The sequence below is a fragment of the Pongo pygmaeus genome, chromosome 3 (assembly GCF_028885625.2).
Source record: "Pongo pygmaeus isolate AG05252 chromosome 3, NHGRI_mPonPyg2-v2.0_pri, whole genome shotgun sequence".
Lineage (NCBI taxonomy): Eukaryota > Metazoa > Chordata > Mammalia > Primates > Hominidae > Pongo > Pongo pygmaeus.
In genome coordinates this window covers 104,060,707-104,073,666 of record NC_072376.2, presented here as the reverse complement: position 1 = coordinate 104,073,666, position 12,960 = coordinate 104,060,707, and positions in this window count along the sequence as shown.

Here is a 12,960-nt window from a genome sequence, read left to right as displayed (position 1 = left end):
AGACCCTAAATCTTGCAGCAATTTCAGCCATAATCCATTGTTCTATTGGAGCCCTGTTGGTGTAGTAGTAAATTGGGACAGTGAGAAAGCCTTCTAAAATCTTGTGATAAAATCTCCGTCCTTTGTTTCGGGATCAGGACCTTCACAAGTTTGTCTTAACTTCCACCTCTTTAGTGAGACAGAAATGCCCTTCCCCCAGATGGGATGTTTCCAGTAAAGTCTTTTCCCTGGAGAGGTAGGCTTTTGTTAAGTAGAATGCTCTGGGAATATTTTACAGTGGTTATTATTCCTCTCTGCTAGCCATAGAGAGGAGGAGGTAATTCTTGGAGCTTTGTCACAAGAGCCTTGTGGGTTTCCTGGATAAAAAATATACAAAAGTGTGGGATACTCACAAAACTGTGGTCCTGTGAGTTTCTCACTCTTACTCTAGTTCAGTATCAAACCCCAGTAGTTCATTAAAATTACTGTCTAAGTGATCCTACCAGTTTATATCTTCAGTGGTGTCTTCTCCGGGTAAGGGAATCTTGGCTATGACTCTTCGGATTTGACGCTTACCAGATTCCAGAGTTGTTGTTTGACTTGCAACCTAGTTCTCTTGCTCTCGGCCCAAGAAAAGTCATTCATTTTCAGATTGTTTAGCTTTCCCTTGTTGTAAGGATGGGAATGATTATTTCCAAGATCTTCATAAGTTGGAGCTAGAACAGACAGTCCATCATATTTTAAAGTGGGACTTTAGTATATAACCCTTAGAAATTCAATCAATTCTAAATTAGTTATGGTTTTTGTGATAAATATGGGTCAGTCATTATCAAAGCCTTTTTAAGATACCAATTGAAATAATTATGAGTTTTTTCTTTAATGTTTTTATTATGGATTACATTTATTTTTTATGTTAGTCATCTATGAACTCTTGGTATGAGCCCTATATGATTATGATATATTCTGTTTAATGTTGGTGCAGTTGTCTAATACTTTCTTTGGAATTATTTTTGTATATTCATTAAAAAATGGGTCTGTGGTGGCCGGGCGCAGTGGCTCATGCCTGTAATCCCAGCACTTTGGGAGGCTGAGGCAGGTGGATCACAAGATCCGGAGTTCAAGACCAGCCAGGCCAATATGGTGAAACCCTGTCTCTACGAATAATACAAAAATTAGCCGGGTCTGGTGGTGTGCATCTGTAGTTCCAGCTACTCAGGAGGCTGAGACAGGAGAATCACTTGAACCTGGGAGGCAGAAGTTGCAGTGAGCTGAGATCCGAGATCGTGCCACTGCACTCCAGCCTGGGCGACAGAGTGAGACTTCATCTCAAAAAATAAAAAAGAAAAAAAAAGAAAGAAAGAAAATGGGTCTATGACTTTCTCTTCTTATATTGTTCCTACCGCTAGTTTTAGAAACAAGTTTGCAATAATCTTATGAGATGTGCTTGGTAACCTTGAGTTCTCTCAAAATTTCTAGAATTATTGTATAGTTAGGACATCAATTTTTCCTTGCAAGTTCAGTAGAACTTGCAATAAGATTATTCCGACTACAGAGCTAACCTTTTAATACTAAGTTAATTATAAGTGAATTGGCCCAGCAATTATAGCCCTAACACTCTCCCTGCTTCAGCAAATTTCTTAATCGCTTCCAGGAGTCAGTTTGAGAATACCACAAAATTCTTGCACATTTATGCCTAATGGGGATATTCCAAATAAAAATGAAATAAAGTGCCTGGTTAAGGCTGCTTCATAAGAATTGCCAAAGTCATATACATTCCTAATTGCCTGAGAACCTATGCTAATTTTGTAGAACAAAGAGAGTGGAAAAAATGAATTAGAAGGATCATAAATGACCTGTAAGCTATTGTGATGCGCTTTCATATATTATTATCAAAATTAATCTTTAAAGTAAACTTTTGTGGTAGAAATTATTAGCCACATTTTCACATGTCAGAAAAGTTAAGATAAATACAAATCAACAATTTTGCCAAGTTTATATAACCAGTAATGCATACAGCTGGAATTCACTGCTCTCTCAGTCTAAAGTCCATATTCAATGTCCATAGTTTTCTATGCTAGTAGGTAAAGTATCATTAGGACAACTCATAATTGTCCTATTTTTCCATCTCAAAATTCTGTTTCAAATATAAAATGTCTGCACAGATTATTTACAAACCTTTCTTAATAACTCTGGAAGAAATAATTTTGCTCTGTTCTATGTTAATATAGAATAGCACTGTTTGATATAACAGTCATCTGTACCTCCTACTGGCTGTGTGACTTGGGACAACTTCCTAATTTTTATTGTTCTCAAAGGCAAAATAGGAATAATAATATGAATGTTTGCCCAAAGCCTTCTTGTGAGATTAGATTAAAAAAACCTATGTAAAGTATCTAATATAGTGCCTACCTATACAGAACATCACTCAGTAATTGTTAGGCATTATTACAATTAATAAAAATTTATTTCAGCTACTAGACAAGGCTTCTATTCACTGTGTGTGGATTATATACATATATATACATTATGTATATATGTGAAACACTTAAATATAGGTTAATTATTGTTCTGTTTTGCACCCTAAGTGCAGATCACACTATTTGGCAGATGGTAGGTAACCAGCATAAACGTGGGTTGCATAAATGCATGAACAAAGCTGATTATTCATGTAATGTAATAAAGTTAACAGAATGGTTTTATTCAGGAATACTAAAGTTGTCCTTAATTCTTAAAAAAGGATAGATTTTTATAGTGTAGATCATTCTTCTGAGTGACTGCAACCCTATTAATTTTAAATCCTATGTTCAATTGTCATTTTGCCTAGTCAAAGCATAGATTAGGAAGACTTCCGACATCAGAACTTTTAGTGGAAATTTCAGAATTTATTATTACTAATGTAAGCTTTAAGGATTCCATGCACACATTGAGAGAAAGCCTAATGAGAGGTGATTTATAAGACTGCTATCTCATTAAAAGACTATTGGAGAAATAGAATTGGAACACCCTAACTCTTTAAAATGCAATATAATAAATACAAATGGCCAAAATCTTTGCTATTACATTTTACCTTTCTGGTAGTCAGCTAAAGCACAACACACTGTTAAGAGACAGTGGCTTTTGGTCATTGTTATATACTATGGTACTCTTTAAAGTCAGTAAGTTATTAACATTTCAGCAAGAATTCTCATGAGTTTTGTTTTTAATAGATAATGAAGCAGTTTCAGAACAGGAAACATTTTCGTGTGTGTATGAAACAAAACATAGTAAAAAAATTAATAGCTCTGTAAAAGCTTGAAACATTTTTGTTTTAAACAAGTGGTAGGCTCCCCATGTTTGGAAGCAACATTGTCTTCAGCAAGATAAACATTAGTGAAACATTATATGGTAACCAAAGAACTTGATACTAAAGATAAGTTTTCATTTTTTAAAAGGATACAGAAATGTCAGAAGTCTTTGTGCAAATCCATTCATTATCAAAACAGTGTTTTAATCATGAAATTCTAAAAAAAACACTCACAAAAAATTTGAAAATTTCAGAGATTATAGAATTTTTGATATTTTTCTAGGGATTTCTCTTAGTTTTTTTCTATGACAGCGTCATCAATGCTCATGGGTTGATAAACTTGGAGAAAGCCAAATACTTCAAAGAATTCCCACCTACTAGGAAGGGCAAATGATTGATTGAGTGGGTAAGTGATTGATGAAGCACCTAAATTCTTCTTCTTCTGTGATAGGCCCTATTTTTCAGTCTTCATGCAAATCATATAAGGTATCCCATTATTGTCCCATTTCACAGATGGAAAAATGGAGATAAAAATGCTCCAAGGGCACACGACAAGAAATTGTCAGATGGAGTTTGAACTCAGACATTAAGCTGCCTTCAACTGCTCTATTTACAGAATATTTTCAGATTCATTTCTCCAACATGTTTTAGAGCTACCACAAATGAACATATGTGACTGCTTTAAGGGCACATTGTTTGACTAGACCATAATTCTACAATTTACGTTATTGCTTTTAAGAACAATGATAAAAATCCCTCCTTTCCTAACCACATTTCCAAGTCCCTTACAATTCATCAAATATCTTGGGAAAGTGTATAATCACCTTCTACAGTTGGGTGATTCAGAGTATATACATTTGAATCCATATTTCCAATAAGGTAGACAGTTCCTTTCTAAGAAGTATTTGTACAACATCCCTTGAAAGATTAGTATAAGCCTCTTTAGGATGAAAACAAATTGCATATTTACAATAACTCCAATTTTACCTCAAATGCAACAGCATGATTGCCTAGAGCTATGTAATGAGCTTACCTGTCATACGAATGAGTTTATGTGAATGGCTTCATCAGTTTCTGGGCTTCGTTATGAAAAGATTCTTCTAAAACCCTTCACATTCAGCTCTTGTGTCTGAAAGCATGGGTTGATGTTATTCTCACTGAATAATCAGATGTTGGTTTGTCTCAGTTGATCTGGAAATATCCTGTATCAACTTCCTGTGTTCTACTAATACTTTCAATTGGCTCTCCAACTTTTACATTAGAATTCAGAATTGAATTTCAACAACATGTGTTATAATCTCACCGCACAACATCTATTCTTAGGTGATTATAAATGCCACTCTTCATTTTACTTTCTACATGAATGACAACCCTTGAATATATGGCTTAAAATATTTAAATTTGCAGCTTTTGGAGACATGAAAGCCTCTGCAAATGAGCAGTATTTTCTTTTCTTTTCATTTTTTTGAGATCAGATCTCTCTCTGTTGCCCAGGCTGGAGTGCAGTCACGCCATCTCGGCTCACTGCCACCTGGACTTTCTGGGCTCCGGCAATGCTCCTGCCTCAGACTCCCAAGTTGCTGGGACTACAGGTGTACGCCACCACACCTGGCTAATTTTTTTTTTCTTTGTAGAGATGGGGTTTCCCCATGTTGCCCAGGCCCAGCCATGTTCTCTTTACCAGTATAATATTCTCATGGTAGAACTTAAAAACAAAACAGTGATGATGGCTGGTAAGATGGTACTACAGCTTTATCAAATCGACTAAGTGGTATTTGTTTCGGTCTAAAGATGTCAGGTCCACTCTTAAGCTATCTGGTCTGTTTGTATGAAGATAAAACTTTTGCCAGCATCTGACCTATTATATCCAATATAGACTCTTTAAAATCAGCCATTTAGTTGAAAAATGATAGCAGCTCAAATTTACAGGTTATGGTCGCATTTCATTCTTCACCAGAAGAATTCAAGACTTGGTTTACATGTATATTTCCCTTTCTTTCCAGCTCTTCTTTACTGGAAAATATATAATGTTGGATCCACAGAATTCAGAAGCACCTCTTAACATCCTATTGTTTTGAAATTTTTAGGTTTTGGTCATATGACTACCAGTGTAATATAAGTAGTGTTTTAAAATAAAGCAATATTCTTTCTTATTGTTAAATTTTAGGTAAAGGCCTACAAATGAAACTAAATCAAACATTACACTTGGATAAAGTAATAACTCAAATAACTTTCTGTCTAAAAGTTGGTTCTCACTTTTCACAAACATCTTCTGAAAAGTGATTAGAACTTTAAATCCCCCTTAAACTGTAATATTCACTTGTGTCATTTCTTTACATAAAATGCTATGATACCTGTTCAACTGATAATATCACTACAAATGTCAAAGCATTTGCTATATTAGATAAGTAAGAACCATAAAAGGGAATGAGATATGCAAGAGTCACTTAAAATAAGATAAAAAATGAGGATATTTGAAAGAATATATAAATAGTAAGTACTAGATACATCAATATTTCATTTTAAACATTTTATTTTTTATTTTTTTTATGTGATAAATGATTTTATTTATTTATTTTTTTTTATTTTTTTTTTCTTTATTATTATTATTATTATTATCATTATTATACTTTAGGTTTTATGGTACATGTGTGCAATGTGCAGGTAAGTTACATATGTATACATGTGCCATGCTGGTGCGCTGCACCCACCAACTTGTCATCTAGCATTAGGTATATCTCCCAATGCTATCCCTCCCCCCTCCCCCCACCCCACAACAGTCCCCAAAGTGTGATGTTCCCCTTCCTGTGTCCATGTGTTCTCATTGTTCAATTCCCACCTATGAGTGAGAATATGCGGTGTTTGGTTTTTTGTTCTTGCGATAGTTTACTGAGAATGATGATTTCCAGTTTCATCCATGTCCCTACAAAGGACGTGAACTCATCATTTTTTATGGCTGCATAGTATTCCATGGTGTATATGTGCCACATTTGCTTAATCCAGTCTATCATTGTTGGACATTTGGGTTGGTTCCAAGACTTTGCTATTGTGAATAATGCGGCAATAAACATACGTGTGCATGTGTCTTTATAGCAGCATGATTTATAGTCCTTTGGGTATATACCCAGTAATGGGATGGCTGGGTCGAATGGAATTTCTAGTTCTAGATCCCTGAGGAATCGCCACACTGACTTCCACAAGGGTTGAACTAGTTTACAGTCCCACCAACAGTGTAAAAGTGTTCCTATTTCTCCACATCCTCTCCAGCACCTGTTGTTTCCTGACTTTTTAATGATCGCCATTCTAACTGGTGTGAGATGGTATCTCATTGTGGTTTTGATTTGCATTTCTCTGATGGCCAGTGATGGTGAGCATTTTTTCATGTGTTTTTTGGCTGCATAAATGTCTTCTTTTGAGAAGTGTCTGTTCATGTCCTTCGCCCACTTTTTGACGGGGTTGTTTGTTTTTTTCTTGTAAATTTGTTGGAGTTCATTGTAGATTCTGGATATTAGCCCTTTGTCAGATGAGTAGGTTGCGAAAATGTTCTCCCATTTTGTAGGTTGCCTGTTCACTCTGATGGTAGTTTCCTTTGCTGTGCAGAAGCTCTTTAGTTTAATTAGATCCCATTTGTCAATTTTGGCTTTTGTTGCCATTGCTTTTGGTGTTTTAGACATGAAGTCCTTGCCCATGCCTATGTCCTGAATGGTAATGCCTAGGTTTTCTTCTAGGGTTTTTATGGTTTTAGGTCTAACATTTAAGTCTTTAATCCATCTTGAATTGATTTTTGTATAAGGTGTAAGGAAGGGATCCAGTTTCAGCTTTCTACATATGGCTAGCCAGTTTTCCCAGCACCATTTATTAAATAGGGAATCCTTTCCCCATTTCTTGTTTTTGTCAGGTTTGTCAAAGATCAGATACTTGTAGATATGTGGCATTATTTCTGACGGCTCTGTTCTGTTCCATTGATCTATATCTCTGTTTTGGTACCAGTACCATGCTGTTTTGGTTACTGTAGCCTTGTAGTATAGTTTGAAGTCAGGTAGTGTGATGCCTCCAGCTTTGTTCTTTTGGCTTAGGATTGACTTGGCGATGCGGGCTCTTTTTTGGTTCCATATGAACTTTAAAGTAGTTTTTTCCAATTCTGTGAAGAAAGTCATTGGTAGCTTGATGGGGATGGCATTGAATCTGTAAATTACCTTGGGAAGGATGGCCATTTTCATGATATTGATTCTTCCTACCCATGAGCATGGAATGTTCTTCCATTTGTTTGTATCCTCTTTTATTTCCTTGAGCAGTGGTTTGTAGTTCTCCTTGAAGAGGTCTTTCACATCCCTTGTAAGTTGGATTCCTAGGTATTTTATTCTCTTTGAAGCAATTGTGAATGGGAGTTCACTCATGATTTGGCTCTCTGTTTGTCTGTTATTGATGTATAAGAATGCTTGTGATTTTTGCACATTGATTTTGTATCCTGAGACTTTGCTGAAGTTGCTTATCAGCTTAAGGAGATTTTGGGCTGAGACAATGGGGTTTTCTAGATATACTATCATGTCATCTGCAAACAAGGACAATTTGACTTCCTCTTTTCCTAATTGAATACCCTTGATTTCCTTCTCCTGCCTAATTGCCCTGGCCAGAACTTCCAACACTATGTTGAATAGAAGTGGCGAGAGAGGGCATCCCTGTCTTGTGCCAGTTATTTTAAAACTACTGTTTCATGACTGAAATTTAAGAGAGAAATATCTACGTAATTAATCTACAAAAGTGTTGATTGATTATAATTATAATCAAAGGGTTTTTAAAATAAACCAATAAATTCCAGAAATAGAGTTTATGAGTTCTCATAAAGTCTTCAAAACAACTCTAAAGTTTAACACCTTCAGTAATATAATAGAAAAAACATATACATTGCTTATTGACATGCTTTATAGAAAATAAAGTTTAGAATTAAAAATAGTTCTTCCTATCATCAGGAAAATGGCTTGATTCTTAAACCATAACATCACATTAAATATAAATTATAAAATATATCATAATGCTTTGTTTCAGCTTATTTAAATTGCATTATATGAAAGTACACTGCAGAAGAACAGTGTTTACTGTGAAGCTGTGAGGCCCTGTAAACACAAGATGTTGGAGTGTATTTTTGAGGCATTGCAGGAGCATTTTAACTGTATGTTCTTCCATGTTGGCCAGTTTGGATGCCAAATGGAAACATATACGTGTATCATTTCGAATGCTTCAGTAACTGTACTGAATCATCCATCTTCCACCAGTTTTTAAAACTCTAAGGGTGTGTGTGTGTGTGTGTGTGTGTTGATAAAGACAGGGAACTTAGAAAAAAAAATTGCATTTTTGTGCTGTCATAGGGTTTCTTAAACTACAAAGTCAAAATGTTGTGAAATATATTTTGAATTTTGAATTGTAATGAGTTTTAATAAATGAAGATAAAAATAGTATAGCATTTTTATACTATATTATAGATCTATTGACATTAAATATAGCAGTATAGTCTTCTAATGGTCCCTGGGGACCATTGCTTAGTATTGCTATATATCAGAAATTTTAAAAAGCCTGATGGTGAGGAAAGTAGAAACATAAATTGTGTCAACTAGCTGATGAAATAAGTGGCTGATTTGTCATTTTCCAATTGTCACAACCCTCAAGAACCTAGAAGTAAATCACAATGCTTTATACCCCATATGAATGCATGTGTAACTCAATCTATCATCAAGACAAGTTCAAAACAAATTAATGTCATATTGAAAGCTACACTGTTGGTGGGACTGTAAACTAGTTCAACCCTTGTGGAAGTCAGTGTGGTGATTCCTCAGGGATCTAGAACTAGAAATACCATTTGACCCAGTCATTCCATTACTGGGTATATACCCAAAGGATTGTAAATCATGCTGCTATAAAGACACATGCACATGTATGTTTATTGTGGCACTATTCACAATAGCAAAGACTTGGAACCATCCCAAATGTCCAACAATGATAGACTGGATTAAGAAAATGTGGCACATATACACCATGGAATACTATGCAGCCATAAAAAATGATGAGTTCATGTCCTTTGTAGGGACATGGATGAAATTGGAAATCATCACTCAGTAAACTATCGCAAGAACAAAAAACCAAACACCGCATATTCTCATTCATAGGTGGGAATTGAACAATGAGAACACATGGACACAGGAAGGGGAACATCACATAACAGGGCCTGTTTTGGGGTGGGGGGAGCGGGGAGGGATAGCATTTGAAGATATACCTAATGTAAATGACGAGTTAATGGGTGCAGCACACCAGCATGGCACATGTATACATATGTAACTAACCTGCACGTTGTGCACATGTACCCTAAAACTTAAAGTATAATAATAATAAAAAAAAAGAAATCAGGTACCACACAACTAATTTGTTGTTTTAAAATTTATTATGAGCAGGAAATATGCATATTTTTCTAATCACCATGCTTAAATATATCAATCTTTTCTTAGAATATTAACCAAATTGAGAAATTTTCATTAAATAAAAATCACTATTCTTCTTAGGAAATCAAGAGCCACAAAAAATTTTACTACTGTATTCAATATTGCTAAAAATTTTAATTTCCAGGGTAATTTTCTATTTATTATCTTTCTCACTAAAGTTTTAGAGTTTTAGAGATGATGAATAAAAAAAAACTGTTATCAATGTTAATAATCTCAAACCCATATATCTAAGAATGTATCATACAGGGTGTATTTTTTCCTTAAAAATGGGGTCTAACTAAGATAATATTCAATTCTCTCACATTCTTTTTGGGAAGAGAGAACTCATGACAGGATTACATCTTATTCAGACATTATTTTGGCATATATAATTGACTACAAAATATAATACATTTTATTTAAAAATTTAGGACAAGTAAATTTGTATTCCTCATTTCACTTCAATTCCTTCTGAATAATTAAGCAAATTCTAAATCAGCTGTAATTTTAGTTCCTAGACAGGAATATCTAAAATATTTTTGTAAATATCTTGTTTTTTAAGTATGTATAAGGCAATACAAACAGGAATTTGATGATGTCTGTATCAATGTCCTATGAAGGAAAGATATAAGACAATCTGATAACTAGCTTATTTTTCATTTACTGTATGCTTTCCTTTTGTTAGACACTTCACTGTCCCTCTACTTTAAAAAATAAAAAATCATTTCTTAGTATTTTTTCCAATTGCTTTCGAGAGAAGAAAATTAGAATGTCAGTTTTTCTGGGAGGTAACCTTGAAATAGAAGAGATGCCCTCTCAAAATTCTGTATTTATTAAATGTCAATAATTGTTTTAAAACTGCTTTTCAATGAACAGTATTTTAATTTCCTAAAATAGATCATTGCTTAATTTTTTGTCCCTAGCAATATCAATGGAAGTTTAGGAGTAAAGGAGATTGAAGCAGCACATATTTCTTTAAATCATTCTGCCTCCTTAGGAGAGATCCTATTCTGGAGATAAGCATGATATAAATGGAAAGTTCAAGGGTTATTAAATCCAATTTAATTAAAAATATATGTTTTGTGTCCTGGACAAATTACCTAATGTCTCTGATCTAATCTACAAAAGACTAAAACAATAATTACCTAACTAGTTATTGAAGTATGTGATTAGAGAAGTGGGCTTTTTGATCTGAAAATGAGTGCTATAAACTAAATTTTTATATCCCCCCAAAATTCATATGTTGAAGCCCTAACCCCCAGTGTGATGGTGCTTGAAGTTGGGGCCCTTGGGAAGTAATTAGGTTTAGATGAGATTATGAGGGTGGGGCCCCCATGATGAAATTATTGTAGTTATTAGAAGAGGAAGAGGCCAGAGCTCTTTCTCCAACATGCAAATCAGGAAGCAGATCCTCACTAATAATTTATTCTGCCCCACCCTAATCTTAGACTTCCTAGTCTCCAGAACTTGAGACACAAATGACTGTTGTTTAGTCATCCAGTTCGTGGTATTTTGTTATAGCAACCCAATCTACTAAAGAGGTAATGTTTGGAAAGAATGAAAGATGTAGGATGCTCCTATTCTTGAATTTTTGTTCAAGTGGAAGAAGTATGTATGTCGTATTAAATTGGAGAAGTTAATGAGGCTACACTGAAAATGCTCTAAAAAGAACCGTGGTATCCCATATTCTAGATCACTTACTCAAATTGAAGGAATCTACTCTCTATTAATGATTTTATTTCACCTTAACTATTTGTAGGAAATTCTCTACATCTTAAACAGAGTGAATTGCCTTCATTCTTTTCCATAGGTAATTCAACCACAGAGTGTTATCTTTTAACTTTTTGGTTTTGGGCTGCATGCCTTGGAAATAGAACTGGGGTCTTAACGAGATCAAATGTATTGTAAATAAATAGTTCATAGGTATGTATGCAGTTTAACATGGTGAAACAAGTTGGCACAGAGCAAGATTTCAAAAATAAACATTTGGCAATGATTAATATTATTAAAGAAGAGAGCTTCTTTGTTTGGTTGCTTAGTTGACTGTTTGCTTTTATACTACAGTGTAATTCAGCTTTTTTAAAAAATGACCAGTCTTAACTGAAATCAGCCTTTTATAAGAACCAAAACTAGTTTGTATTTTATGTTACACCTTCTACAGCCTAGAGTTGTCATGATAAAGTTAGCACATGAGAAAGGAACAAGACATGTTTTAAAAAGCTTAAACTCTAGGAGAGGGAAATTTCCCAAGAATATTACGTGTGATTGAAATACTTCTTATACAAAAATATATATATGCATATGAAAATACATAATAGGATCTGATAATAATGCCTAAATAAAGTCAAGTCTTAGATAGCAATCAAAATCCTGGTATAAATGAATGGGTGCTACATTTGAGCTAATATTATCAGTAAGGGAAAAGCTTCTGGTCATGGGGCATGTGATTCAGTAACATGAATGGCAATCATAGATATCATCTTCACATGTATTGCCCTTTCTTTTCTACTTTCATCTATGTGTATATGTTTCAATGGAATCTTAGGGTTATTTTGAACCACTTCCTTCTATAGCTGTTTTTGGAATGTTAAGTTCTGAAAGCGAAAAACTAGTAAAAATTTAGATTATAATTATGAGATTATGCTAAGTATTCCAAGTTATCCACTGCTATGGGTTACTATTTCTTGATAATGAGAAGGTGATGATGACAAATGATGTGGAGAGATAATCCTAACCATTCAACAAACTGTTCCTACTGTTTAATCAACAACTAAGTTGCCAAGAAAGTTTTTGAGAGGGCTAGTGGAATGTAATCATTTATCCTGGGCATGTGAATCTTAAATATATCATAATAATTTTTAAAAACTTTTTCTGGAGAGGGATGTATGGGTATTATCTCTATTAAACAAAACAAAGAAAACAAAACAAAATGTGGAATTTCCTATAATGAGAGTTCAACATTCAGGAAATAATGACAATGGGTTAGGATTAAATCTTGGAAAATATAAGGGGTAGAGACCAGGTCATAAACCCAGATTAATCATGAAAATCTTTGTAAACATTTTAAGTTGGGCAACTATGCCTACAAATTTATATTGGCTTACTATTTTATTTTCATGTCAATCACTAGATAACAAAAATAACTTGAATAATATGTGGCTCCAGGTTTTACCCTGACCATATTGATAGTGGTGGATTCACATCTTTAGCATTGCAGCAACAGTTTCA